We start from the raw sequence: 15845 nt of genomic DNA on the forward strand, positions 1-15845 counted from the left end.
ACAGGGTAGCGATGACGAGAACTGGAAACACATCATGCAGCCAAGAGTATTGTCGATTTTGTAGAGGAACACTTGTTATGATAGGATATTCGGCGCGACTTAAACCCCGTCAAGCACAGCCAGTATACAGTGCACCATCGACTGTCAATCAAGTTGGTGGAGGGATGGCATCATTTATCAGAAGAATTTCATACGGAGCATGCGTCACCACGAAATTCTGCCTTTGGTCATCACTTCTGAGCTTATAGGTAGTGACATAAACATTTTAACAACATGAAGGCATCGCTGTCATGCACTGGAAATATACACATGTATAATGTGGTGCCACCGCCAGACACCACACTTGGTAGGTGGTAGCCTCTACATCGGCCGCGGTCCGTTAGTATACGTCGGACCCGCGTGTCGCCACTATCAATGATTGCAGACCGAGCGCCGCCACACGGCAGGTCTAGAGAGACTTTCTAGCAATCGCCCAGTTGTACAGCCAACTTTGGTAGCAATGGTTCACTGACTAAATACGCTCTCATTTGCCGAGACGATAGTTAGCATAGCCTTAAGCTACGTTATTTGTTATGACCTAGCAAGGCGCCCTTATCAGTTACTATTGATATTGTAAATCATGTACTGTGAAGACCGACGTTCGTCATTAATGGATTAAAGCTAAGTATTCCACCAGCTACGTCCGTTGTTTCTAAATTCTAATTTCCTTGTCCTGTTCCAGGCCTCACGCCAGTCTGCGTGAGCTAAATCGCGTGACTTTCGGCCTCCTCTAGTAACATGGTGTTGGCTCTCCTGCCAACCACAACATATAACACCTACACTATGACTGGGACACCGAATGAAATTTGCACCATATTCAGATTCCAGTGCCGTAACTACCGTTCCGCAAAAATTATTTCTCAACCAGAGCATCATAACTCCTGTAAATAGCAGATCTGCCATTCAGATCAAAAGAATTCCATATTTAAGAAGTACTCCTCAAACAACAGTCAGTTACATGGATAATGATCGATGTGTGTGTGTGTGTGTGTGTGTGTGTGTGTGTGTGTGTATGTGTGTGTGTGTGTGTGTGAATATTGGAGCAAGAAGGTACCACCCCAAAGTACCGTTATCCAAGATGGCGGCAGTGACATCAGCTAATGACGTCATCCAAGATGGCTGCGATGACTTCATTCAAGATGGCGGATTTTGGTGGGAACGTAGGTCAATTGGGCTACCTCCACTAACCTAACCCTCCCTCCTTTCTCCTCCCCCAGAAAATTGCAGGAAGTTCAAATTCCATCATGATAATCCATCACACCATGGTTACCTATACTAACTTAAGAAAATGGTGGGAAATAGGTCACTTGGACTATATCCACTAACCAAAGTCACCCAACCACCACATCCTCCTATGAACTGGTGGGAGGTTCGAATTTTGGCCAGAGATAGTTCAATTCGCGTATCTCTACAAACCAAAAAAAAATGGGGCAACAGAGACTCCACTAACCTAAGTCACCTGACCACCACCTCATCCTAAGATATTGTTGGAAAAGGACTCAACCTGTACTGGACATAAGTCTTTTTTATTTTGCATGCACCAGTCTTTATTTAAACAGTTCGATGCAGTACGCCAGTGTAGTCACCATGGGGTCCAGAGTCCATCTGACCTAATACACAGTACCACCACCAGAGGACACTGTCGTCCGTCCTGTGATGTAATCCAAGATGGCCACCATGACGTCAGCTGATGACACAGGTACCGTTATCCAAGATGGCGGGAAACAGTTTGTTCATCGCCAAGCACGGGCCTAGTACACAGTAACACCACCACAGAGCACTGTTACCTATTCTGTAACATAATCTCTAGGTGCTACAGTCTGGAGCCGCGCGACCCCTACGGTCGCAGGTTCGAATCCTGCCTCGGGCATGGATGTGTGTGATGTCCTTAGGTCAGTTAGGTTTAAGTAGTTCTAAGTTCTAGGGGACTGATGACCTCAGAAGTTAAGTCCCATAGTGCTCAGAGCCATTTGAACCAATTTTTGTAACGTAATCCAAGATGGAGAGGGAAAGGGTGGGAAACAGTGTGGTCACCACGAGGTCTGGACCTAGTACACACTAATGCTTTATTTATTTTGGAACAGTCGCCATGGGGTCTGGTGTCCAACTGACCTAGTACACAGAACTGCCATCAGTGGGCGCTGTCGTCCATTACATGATGTAACCCAAGATAGCAGTCTGGGGTGGGAGAAAATGGAGGGAAAAGGACTCTGCCTGTGCTGGACATAAGTCTTTACTTTCCAGGCAGTGTCTCCACCATGAGATCTAGAGTCCAACTTATCTAGTACACAGTGTTGCCATAAGAGGGTGCTGTTGTCGCCCTGTGACATAATCAAAGATAGTGTTCTAGAGGAAGAAAATGGCGCGAAAATGACTCAGTCTGTGATGGGCTGCTGGAGAGAGTAAGGAAGGACAGTACTTCATTTATTTTGGAACAATTTACGTAGGGACTGATTTGAGATAGTATATTTATCACACTGATACAAAACACTCACCCTAATGTGCTTGGGCTCACACCACACAGCCCATAAACCTGTAAACTACTCCTAACTAACATTCTTCAGACACACGAACAACTCCTAAAAATGGTTCAAATGGTTCTAAGCACTGTGGGATGTAACATCGGAGGTCATCAGTCCCCTAGACATAGAACTATGTAAACCTAACTAACCTAAGGACATCACACACACATCCATGCCTGAGGCAGGATTCAAACCTGTGACCGTAGCAACAGTGCAGTTCTGGACGGAAGTGCCTAGAACTGCTCGGCCACAGTGGCCGGCAACAACTCCTAATTTAACGAAATTATTTCAGTGCAGACATGCGAACTCCTCCTAAATAATGCAGTACACTGATGTGCATACAGGTAATCAACTTGTAAACTGTCCGAATAATGCATAGCACAGCTGGCAGACTTGCTAGCAAAATAATGCAACAGTCATGCAATAAGCGTGTGCAAGCACCATCTGCCACCCCCTGTCCAATAGACTGCACAGAAGGCTACCGGCAGTCCCCGTGAAATGACACAGCCATCAGCTGTCAAACCACATACTGATGCCCTCAAGCATGAGGTGACAACATCCCTTTCGTACTTGATACTTGAGAAATTCCCCTAAAAAATACGTGATCATCTAGGCACTGCTGTTGATGTGGCCGGAAAGGCGTGAAGAACTATTTGCAGAGCGTGTCGACACCGGATGCAAGCCAAGCACGAACCATCACTCTCACGCTGCTGATGCCTGCAGCGAGCAGGTGAAAGTTGCTTCTAGTTTTGGGTAAACAGTTTGAGTTCTTCGAATATTATACCAATGTCACTGAACTCCAACACATGCCCATGCCGATTTCATATGTGAGTCATTTCTGAGCAGCATGTCTTTCACCATTCCTGATGCGACACCTGGGGACACTGACGTCACCAATAGCACAGGGTGTATTGTTCCTAGTGGGACATGCGAGATGGGCCTAATCGTGCTTAACCTGTGAGACATGGCTAATCATACTTAACCTTCCAGTGTGACTGACACAATGCCGCAAAGTGCACACATGTAGCTACAAATCATTGTAAGTGCATGTAATAATGTTCTCAATCTCATACTGATGTCACAAGGCTATCTAAAATAAGAAACGAGTTGAACAATCAGAAATTGTATAGTACCCCAGAAATACTTAACGTCTACAATGTTGAAGTCTCAGCTTGTCCGCATGGAACGTATTTTCCTAACAGAAACTGTTTACGAAAATAGCACATAATAATATTGAATCCATTCTTCCCCACACTCCTAATGTGGCACCCCCATCCATCACATGTTACCCTTCCTGCCCTAAACATATGCAAATGTTCTCACTGCTATCTAGAGACTCCTATATCCCAACATAAAGGATGTCTTGTGAATGAATCGAGCATTATGCTTGGCTCTTATCGAACATACCCTCCAAATTATGATGCCACTGGTGTGGAAGCACCATACACCTTTTCTTTCTTTCTGCAGACGAGGCTTTCAGAGGCAAAATTCTATTTTACACAGATCGCCATGTTGCATTGACAATTAAACCCTACAGAGTGCCACTACATTTCGTCAAATACAGAAAGAATCTTACTCAATTACACTGCTCTCCCACTGAGGACAGGAGGTTGAACATTAGACTGTGAAACAGATCATGAACCCAGTAATATATCACCGCCTACAGTCTTGATGTAGTAAACATACAATTCATATCCTGCGGCATAGAAAATCACCCCTTTTACATCACTTGTACATATACTGTGAAGACAGACAGTGCCGTATATACCCCTCACAGCACTAGATATTTCCCTGCAAGGTCAGCGGTCATCCACACCTGGCAGGTGACCAGAGCACCCTCAGCAGACCGAAGTAACTCTCAGAACGGTTCTACAAATTCGGTCTCGCTTCCCCTTGGCATAAATGGGTTACTGTTTCTGGCCCGGACCTGATTGATTGCTAGCTTTTATACATCCATCCCTGGACTCAGGGACTACAAGAACAGATGTACTTTCACATTGGTTTGCGATAATATTATACCATTTTCGCGGTACTTCTCGGTATCAAGCATATGGCAGCAGCCTACTGATCTCTCGCACAACATAATTCCCAAGACATGGACTGGAAATTATTTCTCTTAAAACCTCGAACTTTAGCGAGCTGGAGCGTGCTCTAGACCACTGAGTAACTAGAAACTTATCCCATGTGTGACGACCTTTACAAGGAAAAAAATCGACAATAGAAAAATAGAGGAAACTGATATTTCCACTTACTAATACCAATGTCAGTGATGTAACAGATTCCGAATCCCTATAATTTACAAAGTCAAATAACGTGTTTATCATGTCCATAGAACCAGCAAATGTATCTTTCACCTGCTGGATGCACACATCACAATCCATGTTCCCTCAGCTAAATAAAGGGGTAATAAAATGTGTAGAAGCAATGAACCGAACAATTTACATTGGTGGGAATAATAGCCCGGCACAAACACACGTCCATATTGAATCTTCTCAAATTTCCACGCGATCACGAAAGCTATCCAACACATACTAAGTATTAGTTCGCTATTCTGCCGCCTAGAGGACGACAAAGTTAAATGAGCTACATTCCTATGGTCCAACAGACCTCTCCATTGAGACAGAGCCTACTGTTAATGGGAAACGTGAATCAGGTCCACCACAAACCATGCATAGGCAAAATCATCCTAGAAAACCGGTCACATATATGTTTTATCATTGTACTTACAATTAAATGTTACGATTGCAGTCTCAATTGAGCAACATTCGACAATGAGTGATGTATCGGAAATACACCCTGCTGATGGCTGTGTCTCTGGAAATAGAAATATCTGTACCATTTTTATGACTTGGCATACTCCTCCCTCTGCTATCACAGTATTCCACAGTCATCACCTCTGCACATGTCGGAACACAAATACATGCTTTATACGCCTGATGCTCAAGGTGAACCTATCACGAATCCCCTACTACTACTACTAAGTATTATACTTGACTAATAAATGATTCCACATTATACACAATAATACTGAGAGAAAATCAGCGGTGGGTAAACATGTAAGTTTTTCTTGCGAGTGTTACCACTGTGCCTTAGAAAGAGAGGCGTAATCAGGCATATGTTAAAAAACCCAATCGCAACTGTCACAAGCAGTCTCGGTTCTACAGGTGCACACAAGTACCCACGTTAAAAGCTATACTGGTTTTATAAATCTAGGTATGGCATTACCTACAAATCACGTAGTTTTTCCAGACAAATACCCAGACAGTGATTGTAGGAGTGTATATTATCAGACCAGCAGTGAGGTTACACGTAACCCACTATGCAAACTCGTCATAAAATCGCTCAATTCTGAAAGTGTTTCAGCCAAGGAATGTGGTATGAAACCACTATCTGCAACTCCCTCGCGCCGTTAGATATTTCTCCTGTATGTGTAATGTATTCTGTCTCCTCAGAGGTTCTGCTCTATATCCCCTGGGTTATAGGCGATGACAGGTTTGAGAAGGACCACAAAACAGTTGTAGGTGGTGTGCTGATTGGGGTCGTAAGAAATGCACATTGGCTTTACAGATCTCTAGTGTTACGCTGTATGCTAGAAATGATGTCTATGATTTGGAATCAAGTCTCTCCATTCAACTACACACATGCATTGGATCCTATGGAGAAGTCCTCTAATGATTACAGTCACTACTGAACCACATTTCTGGCACTCTCATATCTCAAAACGAGACACCTTTCTCAAACCTGTCTGCTACAGTAAAATTCCAACATGGTTTCAGTCAGTCACTATGCAACCTGCAACTGCCCCCAGTTCTGCAGCTTTGTGCATGTGCTCATTCCAATTTCAGTCAGAACTGAGCAGAATTCGGATAAAGCCATATCTAGCACCTTCTGTGACCTATGTAGAAACAGAATGGCCTGAGATAGTGCAACAGAACCGTGTTTTGACCATTCGGTGGAAAGGGTGCATTATGATGCATCTCCAATCTAGATACAGATACTACAATCCAAAGCACATCGGTGTCCATTCACATCCATCTCTCTAAATGCGATCATCGTTATTCTGCACCATCCAGCACAGAAAAAATACGAACTATAAAAGCTACACTAACTTCATCTGATATTGAACTATCCTAGAGCTATTGCTGGTGCCATGACGCATAGCTGTGATGTGGGTCCGGTACAGAGAGAGAGTCGTTGCGATGTTTCCCAGAATAGCATTCCTACCAGGACCACCCTGTCTGTTATTGAATTTACCTGTAAAACTGCTGCTGCTGCCTATGCGAGGCAATCCTATTAAATATACAGCTTTTCATCCATTGGAGAGGAGAGTTTAGGGTATCATCACCGTACTGTAAGTCACAAGAGACGCTCCCTGTGTCGTTGTTTGAAACATTGTTTTCTAACATGCTTTGAACACTTCCATATATTTTGTTTTTCTGCCACGACTTCGACGTTTGTGCCAGGTCCAAAACTGACATTAAGACGCTATTATCCAAGGCCTCTCACCAAAAGCTAGACATCACACAATGTAAATTACATTGTTATTGTGCCTACCATTACACACCCCAAACACTGGACGATTTTAAATAAAAGAGAGTTACAACATAAGCAAATTGTGGAGAGTTTTGCGGCATTGTGGATGGTTTCCAAACTACACTCCGAAAGTGATTCATGAGCTCTACATTTAAACTCATCTCTCATAGTCATGGAATAGCTGATGACTCTACGTTCCGTTTCGACTGATTCATCATACTACAGTCATGTATGCGATCATTGTTTCGGTGCTATCCACTCCAGGAGGTCATGTCCATCTACCAAAAGTCTATGTCCACCTCAAACCAGCGATGTCAGTCAGTCATTATGTGGTAACCAACAGCGTGCCAGTGGATGGTTGGGGTGGAAAAGACACCATCGATGTACTCTAATAATAAGCAACACAGTTGATAGTGCGAACAATTTTAGCAAGTTTAGAGTAATTTCAACGCCGACCATTGATACAACAGCACGTTTACCAATTTCAGCATCATAGCTAAACCACCTCTTCTCCACATCGCGAGTATCATTGCGAATGTGGATAGATGACTGTGCAGCACGTCCATTCATTGTTAATTCTCTGACACATACACCATCAAAGTATATCAGACAGCACTCTACATATTTCTAACACCTAGAGCATAGTGCTTAATTTACGATCTATCTCTCTGCACATGAGAGTCACAGAGCATTCTCGCTGTCTTAGAGTAAAATTAGAGAGTGAAAGACACTCCTCGCACTTTCATTGACCAGACCGCCCTGCAGCACCGTTACCGATTTAATCTGCAACCAGCCAGAAGTAGGCCGCAACACTCCATGTCTCGTGAATGAATGAAGCTTGCCAAGTACTCACCCATCGAAGTGCACAAGATTTCTCGAGATGCGCCCATGTCGAGGAAGTTAGCACTCCTTATCGATGTATAGTAGCAGATTTCAAAGTGGCGTGATATAATAGCAGACGGTTAAGAAGAACAAGAAATGGGTGCTTTTTACGCACGATGGAGCTCCAGATGGATGGAGTTCGACGCATTTTTACGTAAATCAACCAAGCTATCAACTCTAAAGTAATGTTATAGAGTCTAGGATCAGTACCAGGGAGGTATTAGCAAGAGATAACATAAACATATGCACTCCTAAGACTACAACTCTCTGCACTGAAAACAAGCTATAATGTTAGATCGCGTACATTTCCGACGTGTCCGGTGTATGGAATGTGGCGCTGTTAATATTCCAAAGGAAGTAATATATTTCAAGCAGATGACATACATCCTTCTTCACCGTTTCTCTACGATAAACTATGAGGGTGAGTCAAATGGAAAATTTGAATTTGTAATAACAAATCGAAATTTCGTGCCGTTATCGTGTAACTTGGTAAGCGTGCTACAAACAGCGTGCAGAATGGCCTGTAGGTGGCAGCACAGTGCAGATCCACACATACCGTCGCAGTATCAATATAAAGATGGCCACCCCACTAGCGACTGGCACCAGGGAAGAACAGAGTTCTGCTATTCGGTTTTTGCGTAGTGAAGGTTTGAAATTCGTCGACGAATGAAGGTTCAGTACGGAGATGCATGTTCGTCACAGCAGCAAGTCTACGAATGGAGTAGGAAGTTCGCAAATGGTGTGACTTCAGTGGAAGATACTCCTCATCCAGGTCAGGCACTACGAGTTGTGACTCAACAGAACATTGCAACAGTTGAAGCCATAATGAAGGAAAACCGCCGAGTGACACTGGTTAACATTGCAGCATGTTTACAGATTAGTCATGGATCAGCACACTACATTGTGCGTGATGTGCGCCAGTTTCGCAAAGTGTCTACAAAATGTGTTCCATGGCAGCTGGCTCATGAAATTAGAGCACGACGTGTTGATGCTGTGAAGAACTTCTTCGGCACTTTGAACAAGAAGGTGATGGCTTTCTTGCAAGAATCGTTACTGGGGATGAACCCTGGATTCACTTCCACAAACCGGAAACAACGGGAGCGAGCAAGTAATGGCGCCATTACTCATCACCAAAACCAAAGAAGTTTCGAACAGAACCATCAGCAGGAAAGGGTATGCTGACTCTCTTTTGGGACGAAAATGGCGTAATTTTGGAGCATTATACGCCTATAGGGATCACTGTCACCAGTGCCTCATACACAGATCTCCTAAAAACACTTCAGTACACACCGGATTGCATTTTTAGTAGTTCAAAAATGGCTCTGAGCACTATGGGACTCAACTGCTGTGGTCATCAGTCCCCTAGAACTTAGAACTACTTAAACCTAACTAACCTAAGAACATCACACACATCCATGCCCGAGGCAGGATTCGAACCTGCGATTGTAGCAGTCGCACGGTTCCGGACTGCACGCGTAGAACCGCAGGACCACCGCGGCCGGCCTTTAGTAGTTTATGTCTGATATGTGTGAGTAATACGTATCAAAATACTCATTGGAACCTTATTCTACGTAACAGATAGACTGATTATTTAATTTCTGAAAAGTTTGGTTATGTGTTGTTTATAAATAGTAGAAGAGGAAGTGAGATTTCTGAATAATCCTGTTTTATTCGTTGTATCAGATGGAATCTATACTCAAATTGATGTAAATTTTGTTTTAGTTTTCAAGCATAAGTTATCAAATGTAGAATGTCGTGATCATGATTATTAAGCCTTCACACCTGTCATTGTTGTAAGACTAACGATACTGGAGTTCTATAATAGTTCATTTAGCAGTACAGACCCCTAAAACTTAAATGGGTCACTTAGTTAATCTGAATGTGTTACATTTTGTCTGTATCCCTACATTAGCAATCCCAAGCCAGAACTATGGTTGCAACATCATAAGTGGGGGAAAATGTTGAATCTTTAACTAAGACAGTCGCTGTCTGCTATGCTAAGAGTAATGTAGACCAGTGTTCTTGAAACTTATTTCCGTGTTTCGCAGAACTAGGAAAATTTCTTAGAGGACTGGCTAAGACGGAAACAAAAGCGAAAGCGAATGCAGGTAGCACTTTACCTACTACATCCAATGGTATAACTTTTTCATGGCGTATTTTTGATATTATCATTACTTTTCTCCTGGTTTCCTTCCATACATTTTAGTCTTCTTTCTCGACAGAAAATAACACTACTGTCGTGACTTTTGGTCGTACCAACTGCTAAAGAAAGATGTGAAATAAACGTCGTGCTGTGCCGTGATTGATCTGTGTGAAAGCTCTCATACTTTTTCACGTGCCACTAAAAAAATTTGGTCGTACGACTCCAGAATTGATGTACGTTGTATCAGCAAAAAAGAAAAACACAATATTAGACAATATTGTTGGTGTGGTCCTAGTCACCAAGAGAAAAGTTGGTAATTGACTGGCACGAAAATTTCGTGGATAGGAACCGGTCCGTGGATGACAGTTTGAAGAATGTTGGTCCAGTCTAGACAATGCATTTTTTTCGTTTGTCCAATAGAATTGTTACTGAAGAGTGGAATCTCTTCCAAATTGGTTTGTATACTTCTCAAATAATAAAAAAAGCCTCTCTGGTCATTTTTTGTTGACGTATCCTTAGTAGCAAATATGGAGAACAGCTTTACATTCCTTGCATCATGCACGCAAAGAAAATGATTGTTATCTGATGTATACATAAAAGTTAATCTACAGTAACATTTGACAGTGATATGTTAATCGTGAAATCAAAAGGTGACAAAAGCACATAACTACTTTTAGTTTACACATACTTCACCTATAATCTCCTCTTCAACGTATTTACAGAAATATTTACAACTTTTTCGGATTTCCTGATTTGCAGCTTTAAAACTGCAGAATTTCTTTGCAGGGTCTGTTATGTCAGGGGATTTCATTAGAAGCTGAAGACAAACACACAAAATTTTCCTAGTATATGCATAGTTGATTAAAACGAATTTGGCAAAAAAAAACACATTTACCCTGTGAACAAAAGCCCATTCAATTATCAGTTTATAGAAGTACGAAGTTATTTCTGCTTCCTAGTCTATTATTTTATTAGTACACATTTTTACTAGGATATTATTATTTCAGAATGTCTGATGGGCGTCAAAGGCTGTCTGACTGTCAGTACAAAAGGAGGAGGTCGGAAAGGCAATATACAGAAACAAACAGTTATTTACAAGGTAGCTCAGGTGGGCCCAAAACAACGCTATGTGAAGCTCAAGTATCGAATCCGGATGGAGAAAAGTCAATGAAGATATATTACTTCACGATAGTGGTGGTGATCAACTAAAGAAGCGTATTTCCAAACCAACTGTCAACCGAATGAAAGTAATTCACTGTCCTTGAGGTCGGATCCTGCATCGTGGCCTAGAGATTTAGGAAATGCAGAGAGACGTTTTTGGTGACACTTGGTCCACCTAAACCTTAGTATGATTATAGATTTCCGTATGATGTCACTGGTCATAAATTTAGTTCAGAGTATTATATTCTTCTTTTAAGCAATGGGGAGCAAGTCACAAGAGACAGGTCAGTTTATTCTATTACAAAAAAACTGCATGTATTGTTTTTGTTGCTAACTTTTCGGCTGCATGTCTCGTTTTCTTTCAAAAGAACGTTTTATGACTTGGAAGCAAATCACTGTGGTTAGAATTCAGTCAAAAGTTAAAAATCAGTCAAACTGTAAACTCAGCTGCTTAAAGAGTCAATAATGCAGAAATAAATCACTGGTACCAAATGCTGCTACGCATAGCATGAATCATTAAAATGCTTGGTAAAATTTCTTTAGCTATTCAAGGCACAAGCGACAAGCCCTTTCAATTCAATAATGGAATTTTTTAAGAAATTGTTAGGTTACTGTCTGAATTTTTTCCTGTGATGGAGGAACACGTTCGTAGAATACTTATCAAGGAGGAAAACTAAGCTTGGAAAAATATACAAAATGAAATGATAAACCACCTTCATCATACTATTAATTCTCACATTACTCATAACATTAAAACGACCAAATACTATTCAGTAATTTTGGATTTCCCTTCAGATGGAAGGTGGAACAAATGACTCTTATAATCAGGTATGTTTCGATTATCAAAGCCTATTCTGATGAGTTGGTGAAAATTAATGAAAACATTTTAGGGTTTCTTCCAGTTGGAAGATCTATGGGTGAAGAACTCAGAAATTTTAATTGAAGAGCGTCTTGAACTGAGATTAGATGTACAGGATATCAGAGGACAAGGGTATGACAATGGAGCTAATAAGTGGGGTGGTTAAGCAGGAGTGCAAACTAGGATTAGGAACTTAAATCCAAGAGCATTCTACGTACCTTGTGCGAACCACTTGCACGACCTAGTGGTTAATGATACGCCAAAGGCATCCTTGGCTGGTGCCAGTTCCTTTAATATTGTCCAGAATATATATATATATATATTTGGCATCTACTTTTCGCTGGACGAATCTTCTGAAACATGTTCAAGAATTAACTTTGAATCATTTAAGTGATACTAGATGAGATAGTAGAATGGAGGCTTTATAGCCTCTAATATTTCAAATTGAAAATGTGTACAACACTTTGTTAAGCATTTTTGAACATGATAATACTGATAATTCATTAAGCGAAGAAGATTCAGGTTTATTAACTGGTAATAAACAGTTTAAGTTCTTAAGTTCATTAGAAGTAGTGGCACACCGTCAGGTGGCTTGCGGAGTATGGATGTAGATGTAGATAGCTTCTCCGGTAATCTACAGATGGCAGGGCGGTGTGTGTGCGTGTGTGTGTGTGAGTGTATGTGTGTGTGTGTGTATGTGTGTGTGTGTGTGTGTGTGTGTGTGCGGGAGCACCCTTAGGGATGGATTGCTCCCCCCCCCCCCCCCACACACACACACACATGCACAATATTCGCCTGCGAGCGGTAGGCGCCTCAAACCCCTTCCCTTATATACATGTTCTCAACACTGAAAGAAATTCACCGCAGAAACGTCGCACTGAGATTCCTACATGCAGAAGCAAATAACTAAACAGACTACATCGCTAATGAATTATTCAGTTTCCACTATTTTCGCTGCTTCTGTAAATTACCGGCTTTCTGATCAAATGAATTAAATCATAAGTTGCTCTCAAGCTAGTGACGAGGGATTGCGGCAGCCCCTAACCACAGAGTCTCGTTCTACATGGTAGCAGCCCGATCGCGTACTTTTCTTTTCATCGAATTCAACGTCCTCGTCGTCTAAATAATCCTGCTTTTAAACCCTCTTGCTGTAATTACGTCATTGAACTGGCAGGGGGTAGAACATTATCTATTATAGATTCAAGGCTCATAACTATTTGGTGTTATCAATCCACGTTTGGTGAGTAAGGTCTGTTATGCATGTGTTTGATGCATCCACAAACGATACTGTACAATGCAGTCAGCGACTATGTACCAGCTCCTATATCTTCACACACGTGTTCCTGTTAGTGAAGACAAGACTCTTAATCTGCATTATTGCTGCAGTTTTTTTTTATTACAAAGTGATGCCAGTTGTATAATAAAGCTACAGGACTTAAATTAACCCCTCAGGACCTATTCCAGTAGACCAGACACCACCACTCTACAAACCTAACTCCACGGACCGGCTGTCCATGACTCTGTCTCTCGTCAACAAACATACAGCTCTAGCGATTTTCAGTATTGTTTTTATTTCGGCTATAAACTAACAGACTCTCTCCTTGGAGAGTTGTTCGGATATCTGGAGCGCCAGAGCTCCTTATGCCCACTATTTTATTATCTCCCTAGACTTGCATTGTAGCTCAACCTTCAAATTTCTGTGTCGATATTCTTTCATGACTCTGAATTTATAATTCATATTTCAACATGTGAGGTAGGCTGGGATGCATTGTGGATAATCAACTGTCATTCTGTTTATGTATTTCATACATAGTAGTTCATTAGAGCTACTTTTTGCCTATTACTTCTGAAAGTGACGTGTCAATAATCCGTTCAGTTATGTTGTTCTGTAGAAGCAGTAATAATCATGATAACGCGATGAATGAGCTAAGTTCAACTCTCAGATTGGTGATTCAATGAGGCGGTGGTTGTTTAAACACCTGTGTGAACATTGCTCATTCATACAAACCTACAGAGCATCTATACGTATTTTCATACAACATCCGAAGACGATTAAATTATTCATTCAACAAGATCCTGGAGCATGCTTGAGCTTCAGGAATGTAGTGGAAAATGAATAAGGACTATCTCTTATTGGTATATGGTTAAACCACCATTGTTTTTCCGCTGAGAACGTCATAGTGTTAACCTTATGACGTTACCAGCAACAACTAAATTAGCAATGTTTCGATAATGCCACTCCTCTGTAAGGATACTTATTTGACGTTGATTGCGCAATGGAAAGGTATCGGACTACTTTTGTTTCTCTACGGATTTCCACAGAAAGGAAGCAGTAGCAGAACAAACGGGAATCGAACCAACGTTTCTTAGTAATCAAGTAAACTGTAAAAACTTTAAAGGAAAGGGTCGTCAGCCCAATTAGGCCAAATTGTACCAAGTATTAGCATGATTAATAAAGAAAGTTAACAATTGGGATTTACATGATATTAAATACTTTTTTTGCTGATAAGATACAAGAGAGTAATGTAATGTAAAAATAATGTGCCTATGATTTGACATGAACTGCACAAGAGTAGCATTAATACGTTAGGCGACAGCTGGCTCTCAATAGCACTTACATTGCAGTATATTGCAGTAGGAAGCTAATGATCATTATAGGTAAATGATTACTAATGGTGGACCACTTCTAATTTGGACAAGAGATTCTTTTATGAGTTAAGTACTGGAAATTGCAACCACTGAAATAGTTATCACGTAATTGTATCTTTTGTACTGACTGTTAATTTCATTTCTCAAGAAACATTCTCCTCCTCATACAACTTGGATCAGATGGGACATGTGGTACCTGAATCTAGTATAGTATGAGTAGCTGTAGATACGAGGGTGAGTCAAATGGAAACCTTAAATTTGTAATAGCAAATCGAAAATTCGCGCTGTTATCCTGTAAGTTGGTAAGCATGTTACAAACAGCGTGCCGAATAGCCTGTAGGTGGCAGCATAGTGTAGATCCACACATACCGTCGCAGTATCGGTATAAAGATGGCCGTCCCACTTGCGACTTGTACCAGGGAAGAACAGAGTTCTGTTATTCGATTTTTGCGTAGTGAAGGTGTGAAACCTACTGAAATTCAAATAGCTCTGAGCACAATGGGACTTAACATCTCAGGTCATCAGTTTCCTAGAACTTAGAACTACTTAAACCTAACTAACCTGAGGACATCACACACATCCATGCCCGAGGCAGGATTCGAACCTGCGACCGTAGTGGTCGCGTGGTTCCAGACTGTAGCGCCTAGAACCGCTCGTCCACTCCAGCCGGCACCTACTGAAATTCATCGATGAACGGAGGTTCAGTACGGTGATGCATATTTGTTACAGCAGCAAGACTACGAATGGATTAGGAAGTTCGCAAATGGTGTGACTTCAGGGAAGATGCTCCTTGTCCAGGTCACGCACTATGAGTTGTGACTCCACAAAACATTGCAGCAGTGGAAGCCATAGTGAAGGAAAACCGCCGAGTGATACTGAATGACACTGCACCATGTTTACAGATTAGTGATAGGTCAGCACACCACATTGTGCATGATGCGCTCAAGTTTCACAAAGTGTCTGCTGGATGGGCGACACGGCAGCTGGCTCCTGAAATGAGAGAACGACGTGTCAATGCCCGTGAAGAACTTCGGCGCTTTGAACGAGAAGGTGATGT

Source organism: Schistocerca gregaria, chromosome X (genome assembly GCF_023897955.1).
Source record: "Schistocerca gregaria isolate iqSchGreg1 chromosome X, iqSchGreg1.2, whole genome shotgun sequence".
Classification (NCBI taxonomy): Eukaryota; Metazoa; Arthropoda; class Insecta; order Orthoptera; family Acrididae; genus Schistocerca; species Schistocerca gregaria.